General features: G+C 38.6%; 1 protein-coding gene across 5 annotated transcripts in view; it reads right to left on the bottom strand.

The window, feature by feature from the left end:
* Ptprd (protein tyrosine phosphatase receptor type D) overlaps nucleotides 1-13,807 on the bottom strand; it is a gene marked incomplete in the record, with an annotated part of 2,622,804 nt that extends 2,608,997 nt beyond the window's left edge. For 4 of the 5 annotated variants that reach the window (XM_055629950.1, XM_055629948.1, XM_055629955.1 and 1 more), the window contains 1 exon segment: nucleotides 13,601-13,806. 5 annotated transcript variants of the gene reach the window in all.
* Between the last annotated feature and the right edge of the window lie 2,085 nt (nucleotides 13,808-15,892).

Genomic DNA, 15,892 nt, shown 5'->3' with positions numbered 1-15,892 from the left:
AAAAAAAAAAAAAAAAAAAAAAAAAAAAAAAAAAAAAAGAAATTTACTGTTTGTCATGACATAAAGAGCATTACCTCCTTTGCACATGCAAAAAAAAATCAATGTGTTAAGCGTAATCATACAGAGGGTATAATAGCGAAAAAAGGAAGAAGAAAGAAAATGTGAAGTGGCTGTCCATATGAAATTTGGTAGAGCAATGCCCATAGGAATGACTTGATGAAAAATAAGGCAGCATACACAGAACGACATCTCTGTCAAGTAGCTTTGTGACGGTCTCCTGCTGATGTGGGTGCTGCCACTAAATTTGTCAAGATTCTCTTGAAAGTGCTATATTTTTTTATGGAACTGAACTTCCTATGGAAAAAAAATAATTTCTGAAGATTATGTCTTTTCTTTGTGACAAGGAAAGAAATAAATTCATGGTCCAGCTGACATGCTATATACTCTAGGGCATTGTGTTTTCCCCGTTGTACATGCTTCCTATGTCTAGTTCTTCGATGGTAAAAAGCCAAAACTAGGTCATAACTAGCAGTTTAATAACTTAGCAATTCTATGAAAGTCCTTAGTGGACAAGTCTGCTTAATGAAGTTACCCAGACATGTCAGATTCTCTCCGCCTCAACTCTCAGTTCATCACTCAAGTATCGCTGGCTTTTTCTAACAAGCCATTAGAAAACCTTAAGGGGAAAGAAAGGAGCTGTGTAACAAGTGCAACTATTTCAGTTACTCTGTTCACTATTTATCTCTTACACCTGAAAAGTGCATTTGAAGTTCTTGAAATTAGTCACAAAAATATAAATGCCCATTTTATGTTCAGTATTATATTATTATTCCTAAAATTCCTACATTCCCATTTTTATGTGCCCTTTAATATTATAGTGTATTAGTTAAAACCTTGACAAGTGGTTGCTGAGAAAAAAACAAATGTTGATTCAGCACATTAAGAATGAGCATGATCAATACTTTTTCATTGAGATTTCAAATATCAGAAATATTTTTAAAGAGTAGCTTTGCTATTTATTTTGTATTTTCAATATTGTTACACCAAATTTCCATCAGTATGTATAAGCACTTGCTCATATACTAGAAAAGCAATAACTAATTACAGAGTGTATCTATTCAGGTTTTTAGATTGTTTACTCCAGAGGTGATAGGTTAGTTATTACATATGCTCATATATATATATATAACATATGTACAAACAGTTAGCTATGAAAAATTCTGGAATTCATGCTGACCTCACTTTTGTTTCACCTGTATAAATAAGAAGAAATAATCAAAATATAAGAAAATAAAAGTATTTAACTATCACAATCAAACTAAAAATGTGTTCAGTACAATTAATGGTATAATATATAGAAATGAGAATATATAAATGTAATTAGCTCAGACAAGAAATTTTAAGTAAAATGACTCTTTTAGGACAAATTCTTGCATTTTATTTCCTTTGGGTTCTCTGCTACTTGTGGAAGCATCCTCAAAATTTGATATTTGCTTGGGTTTGAACCATGAACCTCTGAACTTAAATTCTGGTGCTTTACCAACTGAGCCACCAGAGGCCTCTCAGAATTTTATTTTTATCTGCTGATGCTGTCACTCCCATGTGAAATTCCTTAAATATGTAGTTATCTGAATTATAGTCAGCAGCAGAAGATACTCTTAGGTTTTAAGGCTCACATCACATCAGTTCATCTTTCTTGCCTTAGTATTTTGATTGTGCCATAATTATGGCAAAGAGTTAACTGATATTTGGTGGCTTTTCTGATAGTGTAGCTCTTAGTCAACAGTCACTGAGCAAGGCAGTGTTTTTAAAGGGTGCTTATGAAGCACAGACTCTCAGACAATACAGCAGAGACCTGGGTGTATCTACTGTTACTTTCTTCACTTAAAAACAACTTATTACTATTTCCCACTTCTTTCATAAGGTTCCCTGCATTCTTCCCAAAGGTTGGCCTTAAGTCTCCATCTACTTTGATACCCTGAAGGGTAGAGCCTTTCAGAGGCCCTCTGTGTCAGGCTCCTGTCCTGTTCCCCGTTTTCCCCTTTTTCTGTTGTCCATCCTCTTAGTCTTTCTGAATGGAAATTGAGCATTTTAGCCAGAGTCCTCCTTCTTGATTAGTTTCTTTAGTTGTACAGATGCAGTAGGTTTGTTCTATATTATATGTCTAATATCCACTTATGAGTGAGTATATACCCTGTGTGTCTTTCTGCTTCTGGAATATCTCATTCAGGATGATCTTTTACAGTTCCTACCATTTATCTGCAAATTTCATGATTTCCTTGCTTTTTCTTGCTAAGTAGCATTCCATTGTGTAGACGTACCATAATTTCTGTATCCATTCCTCAGTTGAGGGGCATCTGAGTTGTTTCCAGGTTCTGGCTATTACAAATAAAGCATATTACAAAAGCAGCATGAGTGTCATTCACTTTTTCCACTTTGAATATTCAGAAGCTCAGAGAACGTGGCATTTCTCTTAAGACTAATACTGTAAATTGAGGAAAACTTGTTATAAATCTACAGAACTATATGCACCAAGAAATCAATATAGCATGGAGATTTAAACTATAGGGTCTGTATGCAAAGTTAGTGGGCAAGTTAATGAACCTTCTTGTATTTAATTTTTAGTTTTTAATTTTTTAAAACTTTTTATTTCTATATGTTAGTTTTAAATATACATATAATATAAATGATAAAATAAATGAATGAGGTTATATATATTTATCACTTGAAATATTAGCATGCATATACAAATGAGTCAATAATATTAACTATTCTTAATATATTCTACATTAAGATTTCTTCAGAGCCCATGAAAAGATATTGCTGGACAAAACTTCAAGGACTAGGACAATGCAGGCTGTCCTGATGAGACCTGATAAGCTAGGGTCAGATGGAAGGGGAGGAGAACCTCCCCTATCAGTAAACTTGGAAAAGGGCATGACAGGAGATGAGGGACAGAGAGTGGGATTGGGAGGGAATGAAGGAGGTGACTACAGCTGGGATACAAAATGAATAAACTGTAATTAATATAAAAATAATAAATAAATAAGTAAGATCAGAGGTTCCTTTTTAAAAGAGTCAAGATTTTTTTTCTTTTTTTTTTCTTAGTGTGTGGAGGAGTGGTGTAGTGTGTATTCATGTGAGTGTAGGTCCCTTCAGAATCCAGAAAAGAATGTTAGTTTCCCTGGAGCTGGGCTAGCATGTAGTTATAAGCCACTGTACATGAGTAAATACATGCTAAAAATCAAAGTCAGGTGTCTGAAGAGTAGGAAGTACTCTTAACTGAGCAGCTATTTCACCAACTGCAAAAGTTAAGGGAGTCTAAAACCATCTGCAATTTGGGAGTAAATAAAACGTTGATTTAAAAAAAATTATATTTAAAAATACTAAGGAATGAGATTTGAGGTACCGATAAATGAGATGCAAAATGATAAAAGAGATGTAATTGAACAATACAAAGCCAGTATATTTCTATTTTAAGTTCATAGTAGAACACCTCTTTATACTATAAGTATTTTCTTTTCTTTTTTTAATTATTAGTATTACTAATTACAATTTATTCACTTTGTATCCTGGCTGTAGCCCCCTCCCTCATCTCCTTATGGTCCTACCCTCTTCAATCTTATCCCTCTATGTTCCTTCCCTAGTCCTCTGATAGAAAAGTTCCTTCCATTCTAGCTGACCCTAGCCTATCAGATCTCATTAGGACTGTCTGGATCCTCTTTCTCTGTGGCCTAGTAAGCCCACCATGCCAGAGACAAAAGATCAAAGAGCAGGTAACTAAGTTCATGTCAGCGACAGCCCCCGATTCCCTTACTATGGAATCCACATGGAGACTGAGCCCATGGGCTGCAACTGACCAGGAGGTCTAGGTCCTCTCTACGAATAGTTCTTGGTTGAATCACCAGTCTCTGAGGGCCCCTGAGCCCAGATTTTTTGGCTCTGTTGGTCTCCTTGTGAAGCTCCTATCCCCTCCCCTCTAAGAAGGTTTATGAAGCTACCTGTGTCTGAAATATACCAGGTCCCCGTGGAGGCGAAAATTATTGTCAGAAGTAGGGAATTTGAAACAAAATTAGGAAGGGAGGATTTTTGCAATGGTTAGAACACTTTTGTTCACTGCTGGTGGGAATGTAAACTAATACAACCACTCTGGAAATCTATCTGGCGCTTTCTAAGACAATTAGGAATAGTGCTTCCTCAAGACCCCGCTATACCACTGCTAGGTATATACCCAAAGTTTGCTCAAGTACACAAAAGGGATATTTGCTCAACCATGTTTATAGCAGCTTTATTTGTAATAGCCAGAACCTGGAAACAACCCAGATGTCCATCAACAGAGGAATGGGTACAGAAATTGTGGTATTTTTCACAATGGAATACTATTCAGCAATCAAAAAGGAGGAAATCATGAAATTTGCAGGCAAATGGTGGGATCTAGAAAAGATCATCCTGAGTGAAATATCCCAGAAGGAGAAAGACAAACACGGTATATACTCACTTATATAGACCTATAAGATATGATAAACATAATGAAATCTATACACCTAAAAATGATAATCAAGAGAGCAGACATGGGGTAAGATGATCAATCCTCATTTAGAAAGACAGATGGGATGCGCATTGAACATATGACAGGAGTCTACTGAGCACATTTGAAAGACTCTAACTAGCAGTGTCTTCAAAGCAAAGACTCATGACCAAACCTTTGGCAGAGTACAGGGAATCATAAGAAAGAGGGGCGTTAGTCTGATGAGGAAAGGATAGGAGCTCCACAAGGACCAAATATATCTGGGCACAGGGTCTTTTCTGAGACTGACATGCAACCAAGGACCATGTATGAATGTAACCTAGAACCTCTGCTCAGATGTAGCCTGTGGTAGCTCAGTAACCAATTGGTTTTCCATAGTGAGGGGAACAAGGACTATTTCTAACAGGAACTCAATGACAGGCTCTTTGGCCTCCCCACCCCCCAAGGGAGGAGCAGTCCTGTTAGGCCACAGAGGAGGGCTTTGCAGCCAGTCCTGAAGATACCTGATAAAACAGGATCGGATGAATGGGGAGGAGGTCCCCCCTATCAGTGGACTTGGCAAGGGGCACGGTGGAGATGAGGGAGGGAGGGAGGGACTGGGAGGGAATGAGGGATCGGGACATGGCTGGGATACAGAGTTAAAATGTAACTGATAATAAAAAAAAATAAAATTAAAAAAAAAAGAAACTCATTTCTCACTGGGCTTCTCATAGTGATTCATCTATAGGTTCAGTATATATTTCACATTGAAATACTATTAGGTATGACCTTTTCTCAGAAAAATGATCTACACTGATGGGATATGTGTACAATTGCTGATACACCCATAATACATACATGCTCTACACACACACACACACACACCAAGAAAATCCCTTAAGATGCACTAGCCTACTTTAAAATCTAGATTTTGTAATTTAGCAAATTTGTAACATATTATTAAAACTGGCAAGTTACCACAGTGTCAGTATTTCCCTGCAGTTTTGCAGCCACTCATTTCTTTAAAATAAGCAGTAATATCTTTTTGAAGACCAAGAAAATGAGAGAAAGAAGTACCAAATTTAATCATTTGAAACACAATTCTACTCTCTCCTGCCCCGAATCCTGTTGTTTAAAAACAAGAAAATATAAATGATGAGGCTGAGCCATGTCTTGTAGAGGAAAACATATGTTTCCTAGGACAGAAAAGAGAGAGAGAACACAAAGCTCACAGAATGGACATGTCTGTCAGGACAGCACACTCACACACTGCCAGGGTAAGGAATACCTCTTGGAACAAGTGCCATGAATAAGTAGTAGTTGGAAACTAGTTTGATACTTACTTATATGTGTGCAAGAACAACTAGTGAGAAAATAGGCCATGAATTTGAGGAAGTGTGGAGAGGGAGGAAAGGAAAGAGAAAATGTGATTATATTATAATCTCAAAAATACTAAAGAAAGAATATATAAATGAAAGAATAAAACATGAAAGAAAATAAATATTCATTGAGTATACTGCACATCACAGTGTGAAATTTTAAAGAAAGAGAAAATAAATTTTCTTCCTTTTGTGTTGCATATAATTAAGCTTTAAGACTTTGAACTATAATTTCTTAGGCTATACCAACATATCATCAAGGCACTACTTTTCAAAAGTCCCAGTTTTTATAATACTGGATAGTAATACATTATTGTATTCTATATAAGAGCATCTAGATAGAATACAAAAGGAAGTATTTTGAAATTTAGTCAAGAATGTTCTCATGAGTTTTATAAGAATTAAGCAGAATAATTTATTAAAATTAGGAATACTTATACATTCCAACCCATTTCTAAAATATAAAATTTACCTTTTTTTTCTTTCTGCCTTTGTGGATTTTCACAAAGTGCATGAAGCCTCCTTTTAAACTATCTCACACTCAATTTGATGTCAACAAAATGTCTTCAGTACCTCTGTTCTCTGCTGAGAAAGCCAAGACATTTCTGACATGGTTTTAACTTGCACAATAGAAATCCTGACTGTAACTTGTACACTGTGAATTGAAAATGGAAGGAATTGGTATGAGTTGAAACTGCAGCACTGGACTGGAGATTTGTTAGTTTTTCCTATACCATGTCAAATGAAGGAAGAGCAGTGAGTGCTCACAATGTTTTCAGGCTTCCCTTGATTTTGGAGAGTGTGACAACATGAGGAACTGGCAATGGGGAAAACCAGGGTTAGAAGATGAAGAAGGGTGTCTGCAAATTACAGCGGGAGACGGAAAGGCTGTTGCTGCTAAATATGTAACACAGACTCCACCCTGCTTCTAGAAGAGCTGCCTCTGACTCAGGATGTTCATAGGGGCTATGGCACAGCAGGTGTATGCACTTTTCCTAGAACACACAACACATTGGAGAGATTTATTTTTCACTACAAAATTGAAATGCTTTTTAATGATTTGGGTGCATTTTGTAAAATCAAGATCAGTCATAACTTGACCAGATAGTATACCAGGTGTTGTACTTAGCAGTGTTTCACATATAGGAAGGTTAGTGAATACCAGAGACCCAAATTGTGGGTTCTGCGCTAAATGCATTGTGTAATTACGTTGTGTCATTCTGAATGGTGATCCTGACTCAACAGTATTAGATAAATTAGAGTTAAAAGTTGGGGTATTGTCTACCCCAACACTTAATGTATCTACAGTCCCTGAATCATTGTCTTGTCTTGTTATTTATTCTAAAATTAAGGGAAATTAAATAGGTCATAAAGTGATGAACTGCTGTTCCCTATGTTCTGCATGGATACCTGAAGGCAAGGTCTAATACTGAAAATGCAGCACAATGCAAGTAAGAAAAAGACCTTCCCCATTTATCTGTTGGCCAGTATTTAAAGAGAAAAAAATTGTTTGATTTTATAAAACAGATTTTTTTTTTTGGAGGAAGAAGAAAAGGGCAAACATTGTCCTTAGAATAAGGGTAAGAAATCTCCCCTCTATTTATTCTTTCTCTTCCCTTCCTTTACCTTTAAGTAGAATGTCTGATCTTATTCATGAAGATTCCAGGTCATTATATTATGACAATATTAAAGGATATTAGTATGCATGCATGCTTAAGTGTGGTGTGGTGTGGTGTGTGTGTGTGTGTGTGTGTGTGTGAGAGAGAGAGAGAGAGAGAGAGAGAGAGAGAGAAAGTGGTAATGTTTATGTGTGTTTCTTCCTTTAAAAAAGAAGACTAGATTAGTAGCTAAAGCCATTTTCTTGTATGAAATAAAAAACACTATTGCTATAGGCTTTGGTGGCATTTTGTTGATGTTTTTCTTTTTCTGTTTGGTGTTGTGTTCTGATTTAATATTTCCCAGTATTGGAAAGAGAATATAAAACCTATGCTATCTATTTGTAGTTGAAGTAAACCATGCTCAGGTCTTTTAGCTTAAACCTCAAATCATTTATTCAAAGAAAAGGACAGATACAAATCCTAGGGTGTATGCAGGCATTTAGTAATCAAAGGGAACATATGCACACAAAACATTCCTGGCTTTGTTCTCGGTTCGTGCACCAACGAAACAAATCACCTTTTTTTTGGGGGGGGGGAATTATTTTTTTATTAATTACAGTTTATTCATTTTGTATCCCCCATCACCTTTTTAATACTAATTAAGTTGGTCAAACATAAGTTTAGATTGATTTCTTCAAAGCTATTAATCACAATTTTAATACAATGTATATCAGTAGGTGTGTAACTGGCTACTTAAGTACTTGTGCTGTTAAGAAAGAATTAGGTCAAATATTCAAAAATTCTGTAGCTGATTACAACAGCTTTATTGCTTCCTTACACATATTCGAACAACTATGCAAAGCTTCCTGTATGAAATTATATACACTTAAATTAAGCCATCTCTAAAACTCAAATGAGATGTATATTCAATTACAAATCTGTTCTGTTCCTTTCTTGTCATCAGGATAAGTAAATGTATATTAGAGTACAGAGAAGATGTTTTTTTCACTTCAACGAACCTTTGACTTTGAGGACATTTGTTATGGTATTTAGAAACATAATAATTTATAAAACAAACACTTTGTGTATTGTTATGCTTTATTTGATCATTAATTAATCAAATATACATCATGTTGCCTGTGAGGGTGAATCATTTTTTATGTTTGATTATTGTATACACTATGGTCTTTTTTAATTCTTTTTATTTCAGTTTACTTACTTTACATCCTAAGGGAGCCTCCTCCTTCCTCTCCTCCCAGTCTATTCCTCCCCTTCTTCTCCCTTCCCCTTTACCTTTCTCCCCAGAAAAAGGAATCCTCCTTCCCCCCCATATCAACCCTCCTCAGCATATCAAGTCACAAAAGGACTGAGCTTATCCTCATCCCCTGAGGCCAGGCAAGGCAGTGCTGCCAGGGGGAAGTGACCCAAAAGTAGGCAACAGAGTCCATGTTAGAGGTAACCCCCCTCCACTCACCAGGTGCCCCATTTGAAGACCCATCAGCCACATATGTTCAGGGGGCCTAGGTCCAGACCATGCATGCTCCTTAGTTGACGTTTCAGTCTCTGTAAGCTCCTATGGGATGGGGCTAGTTGTCTCTCTTGGTCTTCTTTAGAGGTTCCTGTCCCCTCCAGGTCTTTCCATTCCCCCCAACACTTCCACAATTGTAATTTTTGAGCACAATATTTTCAATAAGTTCATACTTAGATACATAAGACATTTGGAGTGATCACTGTGTTCAATCTCATGACATCATGTCCTGTGAAAAGTTCTTGGAGGATGAGTTATATTTTTTATATTAATGGATAGTTTGCTGATAATTTACTAACAGGTGTGAAATATGTTGTACACTCATGTACAGCACAACACTAAGTACAACTAGACTGGTACAAGAAACCATTGGGTAAAATGGGAAATTCATTTTATATTTATATCTCTTCATATTTGAAGACCTCAGTTGTTTCTTTAACATGTAAAGACTGAAAGAGGGTTTCTTGTTCTCTTTGTAGGATTCACATAATACGCATTTATGGGAAAAGAAATATAAATTCTACTATCTAAATGTAATATTGTAAAATAATAATTATATAGAAATAAAGAGAGAAAGTTGGCAGACCAAAGCCACCAAAGGTTTCCTTTTCATTCTATTTTCTCAAACTCTTCTGCTATTTGATTACAAAGATGCTAAATTCAAATATAGTAATTTGTGGGATATTTTCTCAGTGGTAAGAGTGAAGGATGTTTAAAACGAACACAATTAAGTGTCTCCTCCCTTCTATAAACTCCACTATGGTTCCCTGGAGCTGCTTCAAGAAGCATCCAACCAAGGAAGCAACAGACCAATGCCTGGCCAACAAGGCTTCAGGACAATTAGTTTGGCCCTTTTTCAAACAAGATGTTTGCCTCTGACAGCTGTGTGGATTCTTAGACTGTCACGGCATAATCTGACAACTTGCCCAATGTTAGACTCAGTTATATCAGTACGTATGCTAGATTCTTTCATAGTGTTTAGAATTGGAATGATGTAAACTTGGTAGTGTTCTCTTAATTAGATAGAGAGTACTCAGTTACAGAGGCCAGGCTACCTTTCTTAGGTAACACAGGAAATCCCAGAACCCTAATTCCCAACCTCACTTTGTCTTCCTCGAAAGATACTATACATTTTTCTGTTCTTTGTTTGTCTTCATTAAATATGCCTTAAACAAGTTTGAAAAGCTTGCTGGGTGTACAGTTAACTTTATAATGCTCATTGTATGAGTGAAGTTTTATTACCCTACTGATGCTCAATGCTTTTGAGACAGCTAATGAATCCCAGTGAACTAAAAATAGTAGAAAATAAAAAACAACCATGTGTAGACATACTAACAGATAAAACTGAAATGATGTTCAACTCAATACAAAATTCTACACATCTGATTTTCACTCTGATTTTAAAAAGGCATAATAAAATATACTTATTATATTATTTGTCTGTCTAAATTTTATTAGGCTCAATGTAGGTGTATATCAAAAAAAGGTAATACCAAATTAAGGATATTTGCCTCCAAAGTTATTTGTTTTATTTACAGAGATAGATAGACAGATATATAGACAATGGATCTGTGATTTTAATTATACTACTTCACAAATAATAGTTTCCAATTTTTTTTCTAAAAAAAAAAAAACAGATGACATATGTACTTATTTTAAATGCGTAACAGCACTACAAGCCACCTGTTTTTAACAATACAATCTTTCCATTCCCCGTCTCTAGCATAATAAAGCTTTAGAAAAGTAGTGCTATTAAAAGGATATGTCTATAACCACAAAACAATTTGCACCAGTTGCAACCAGAATTGTGGGGCTAACTATTACTCATCCCTAAAGCGTTAAATGTGTATCCAGATCATCTGTGAGGACAATAGTTTAATTTCCCACTACACTTTCACATCCCAAAGGAAAGTGTCATTGGTGCTGGCAAACTCTGCATCCCATAAGCATGGGGTCACGCACCCTACGAGCAATACATCACAGAAATATCAGCATTGTACAGATGAAAAGCAAAATAACTTTAATACTTTAACATTCCAATGCTAAACCTAATTAGCATCGCTTTGCTTTCTAAATTTAAGTCTTTTACGAAAATGATCCTCCCATCCAGAACTTCATAAAAACTATGACCATGTGGTCTACAAAGTCATCTTTATGTTGCTATAGTTACAGGAATAGACATAAATTCTGTGCTGATATTAAGAGACAGGAAAGTATATTTGCTTTCACCAACTGCAACTGTAAGCAAATGCAGGTACACAGCACTTTATTAGTAAAAACTACTTTGGTAAGCACACGTTAGAGGAATTAATCATTCATTCCCTGCAGACTGCTTATGTATTTCATCAGGCCATTATCTGATCTGAATAACAAGAACAATTGCATAATAAAACACATTACTGCTGACATTAGCAACTTTATCTTTCAACTTTAAAGTTGCAACTCCTATATGAAAAAGGAAGCTGGAGCAAAAAGCTAAAGATTTTATCACTCTGCCTAGGCTTCACTTCTCTATGGCTTTAGACACAGTTACTGGTATTTCTGTAGGCTTGACTAGAAACAGCTTTAATTCAGGATATCTTTCCTAATGCTACAGCATAATTATAACAGAGACAGAATCTGTATCAGTTTATTATTAATGTTATTGATAAATCTCTGCTTTCAGAAATGTGACAGAACAAACAGTTCTCATGGGTTCTGAGGAAATACATATGTGGTGAAATATATGTGATTGCATATTTGGTTCGCTGTAGAGTGTGGCTGCTTATGGAGAATTATCCCTTTATTTTTGCATATTATTTTCAAATGTCACATATCATTTTAAAGATGTGAGGTCACATAGGATAGAGGTCAAATATATAATCCAAATTTGATCAACCAATGATCTCTGTTTAAATTATTTAAATTCCGATCACAGAAATGGCAACGAAGAGCAATAAAAGAATATCTTTACAAATTGGGTGACAAATAAGGTGATGTTCCAGAGACTATGACACATCTGTCTAAAGTGATCCCATCCATCATAACTTTGTGTCACCATCATCATCTTCTTGTCCATTGTCCTGTCTCGGCACTCTAAAACTTATGTCCCAAGACAATCAGAATCACCCACAACAATATGGCATGGTTCTAAATCCTATTTCCTTTCTCATCATTTTTTTTTCCTTTTTCATGTTTCTAAAATCAATGCCCAATGAAAATTTTACTCAGCTATTTGAGTATAGAGGTGACAATATTTTTACTTCAAGAGTGTCAGCTAAATATGAGAAATCCCATAAGCATTAACTGATAATAAGTAATTCTTAGAAAAATATGCCTGCTAATTACTTGTAAATCTCATTCTAATTTTACGATTTTGTGAGGTTTTAATTGGAAAAGCATGTTTTATGTTAAGAGAAAAACATTTTGAAAGTTAAAGATAAATCACGTCGACTTTCTTTTCTAACCACTATTTTACTCCACTATGGTGCTATTGTGTCAAAGAACTTCGTGTTTAAATCAGTCTAGTTGTTTTTAACCTGTAATTCCTACTGTACCTACTGTATATATAACAATGCAAGAAGAATTAGATTCAGAACCCATTTGGCAGTGATAAAGAGGGGAAAACGCTGAAACGTTATTGATTCTCTTTCCTCTTGTGCAAAACAAACTGACTCAACTATATTTTTCCTGACATAACACAAAGGTTTTATTTAGATATTACAACATATTGGCGAATGTTAGGCTACACATGTCTCATTCTTTTAAGGTACTGTTAACCCTTTCATGGAGAGAGGACGGATGCCCTACTTGCGTTAACAGAAGAGCTGCAGCGCCTGACAGGGGATGATAGTCCAAGAGAAATGCTACCTGCAAAAGTTTTTGATGCAGCGATATTCAGCCTTAGGAGACACCTTAAACCTGTCAGCAGCTGATGAGCCTGTCACAGTTCATAACTGGCTGTGTCAGAGTCACAGCTTCAACCTGCTCTCACACTGCATTTTTCACAGTTCCACTCCAAATTAACTTCACCAAATTCTCCAGCTAGGCTTGTGCCAGGACTTCCTCCACACAGAGACTGCTCACAAGACATGAAGTCATCCGAACAAGATTTTCTTCTAGTCTTGCAAACCGTCTTTATTAACTTTCCCTTGACCCAATTAATTTTGCTAGTGCTCCTTAGAACTAAAGATAAAGCAAACAACCCACTGGAGTCAGCAAAGGATGGAACTTGGGGTGGACCAGGGTTGAAGGTGACAGAAGGGAGGAGGCAATGGGCTGGGAATCCTCAAGCTTTTTCTAGGTAACAGTCCAAGCTTAGAGCCAACCAACATGTTCAGAAGCCAGGTCTTTCAGCAGCCCTCGAACAATGAGCCTTTAACAATCAGACTCCTGGGAAGGCTGCACATGCAGACACTCCTAAGTGATCTTCCACAAAGAAACCCACAAAAAAAAAAAAAAAAAAAAAAAATGTTTAGCGAAACACTTCTCAGGTAGGTAATATGCAAGTTATATAAGGCAAGTTCTTCCTTGTTAAAACAGACAGGGAGGAAGCCTTCAGTAGACGCCTCACTTTAGAGAGCAAGAACAGAAGAGCAGTTGTACTCACTAAGGCAGCCGCTCCGCTCTCCTCGGGAACTGAGAGGAATCTCCCTTCTCCTTCTAGCAGTCCAACCAACAGAGAACTGTCTTTCTGTTCCAGGGTCCGTCCGGGTTCAACTGCAGACAGGGAGAGAACGGCCGCAGCCAGCAGCCCTCGGCGTCGGTGGGCTGCAGCGCTCCGGCTTCTTTAAAAGTGCTCTCTGCGTGTGCTAGGGCGGCGCGGGAGGGCGGCAGCGCGCTCGGAGCCCGCGGGTCCCGCAGACGCCCGGCGAGTGCCCGCAGGTGCGGCGGTGCGCGCGGGCGGGGCGGGGCGGGCAGGGCGGCTGCGGCGGGAGCGCCTGGGAGGCTGGGGCTCGGCTCGGCCGCTCGCGCTCGCTCGCGCGCAGGCGCTCGTCCCCGGCCCAGCGCGCCGCCCGCGCTCACCTGCATTTCCTTAACGAGCCACTTGATGGCTGCGGCGGCGCGGCCGCCGCGGGCAGGACGGCGGGGGGCGGCGGGCTGCCGAGGCGACGGAGACCCGAGCGCCGGTGGCCAGACCTGGCCTCTACCCAGGGCTTGGCGCGGAGAGCACCTGCCGACTACCGGGTGCTGGGCAGCGTCCGCCAGATGCGCGCTCTGCAGGTGTCCCCGCTTCGCTGCTCCAGGTTTCCTTGGGGGAGGCTGGCGGTAAGGGGTGAGGTGTAGGGGTCTGAAAGGTAACGGACAGAGCTATGGTTCTCAGTACAGTCAGAGGATGGAGAGAGAGACAGGCATTTGTCTCAGGGATGTGCTTCTGATATGGAATGTAGTTTGCACCTGGGACGGTGGGCAGATTGGCTGGGCTTAAGGGACAGAAGGGGTTCAGACAAGGCTCCTGTTATCCGGAAGAAAACCTGTGGAAGAGTTGCTGGGAAGCAGCCTCCATACTCCGGAGACGACCCCACAGGTATATGAAGAAGAGAGTCCTTCACTGCCTCCTTGACACCCTATTGCAGATGGTTTGTACATCTCCCCATATCCCGGAATGCATTTCAGACTTGGTACTCCGGAGAGAGGAACTTAACCCTGACGAAAGGTAGAAGCGGGAACTGGATCCACAAGCACAGGGTGGGCAGGAAAGAATGAAGGCTTTCTTAGCTTTACCATCATGTCTGATCAGAACACAACTATGGTCAACAAATGTCCCCGGCTAGACAGAGATAGCATCACTCTGTCGGTGCTTAAAATAAAGAGAAACCAAAATAATGATCATGATCACGTTGGTAACAATACCAGCCCAGAGCATTGCAGGCAAAATGTGTTGTGAACGTTGCCTTTGCGGAGGAAAATAAATAGCTGGGAGCCACTTCCCCCCAAAGAGGCATAAAGCTTCATCAGCGTAAGTGACATGCTCATGAGTGTGCCTCTTTTCCTTTCATGCCTGCTTTAATTCTTGCTTAGTTTCTTTGTTCATTAGTAACCCATCCTCTGCCAGGATCTCTTTTCAGCCTCCCTAAACACACCAATCCAAAAAGTTTCACAGGTACCGTTCTTGTTTTTTGAAATCGCTTTTGGAAATGTCAGTATGTAAAACAAGTGACACACACTTTGCAAGAGTGTACATGTGACATCTCTATGCAATAATACAGAGCACTTGCTTTTCTTATGTTATCAGTCCAAGATGGTGACTCTGTCTCTGTCTCTGTGTCTCTGTCTTTCTCTGTCTCCTTCCCTCCCTCCTGCCCTCTCTCTCCCCTTCCTATTTGTCTTCCCTCTCTTTCTTTCTCTCTCTTCCTCTCCCTCTCTCCCTTTCCTTCTCCTTTCTCTTTCCTAGCCTCCTCCCTCTCCCCATCTCCTTTCCTCCTCCCAGCTTCTTCTCTGCGCAAATACACCCCACTCAGGCTTGTCTCCGTTCCTTCCTGTTAGTGTTCAATAATGGTTTTACAAGAACTTTGTTAGGCAGCTTCTGACTACCAACAGGGAGTTGGAGCTGATTTGGTAAGAAGGATGCTGGGACTCAAGGATGCAGCTACGTTTCCTGTCATCACTAGCTCATTACATATGCTATTCTACTCGATGCCAAGTGGCAGCAGAAATGATTTCCTCTCTTCTATCCATAATAATATCTTTATCTTCATCTTGGAAACGTAATTAATAATAAAAGAAATGATGCATCTTAAAACCTTGGGAAGAGCAGATGGATGCGTCTGGGGTGTTAGCACCTTCTCGGCTTTTGCTGCCGACAGCGTGGCCACGTTTTCCTTTCTACTGCTGCTCCTATTGGGTTAAGCAAAGCATTTGGCCCTTTTACTGTGTTCTCCTTCCATCTTTCCCTTGACAA

This window comes from Psammomys obesus, unplaced genomic scaffold, assembly GCF_907164565.1.
Source record: "Psammomys obesus unplaced genomic scaffold, mPsaObe1.curated_primary_1811, whole genome shotgun sequence".
Lineage (NCBI taxonomy): Eukaryota > Metazoa > Chordata > Mammalia > Rodentia > Muridae > Psammomys > Psammomys obesus.
The sequence above is the reverse complement of the archived record's forward strand: the minus strand, read 5'-3'. Positions and strand labels throughout refer to the sequence as shown.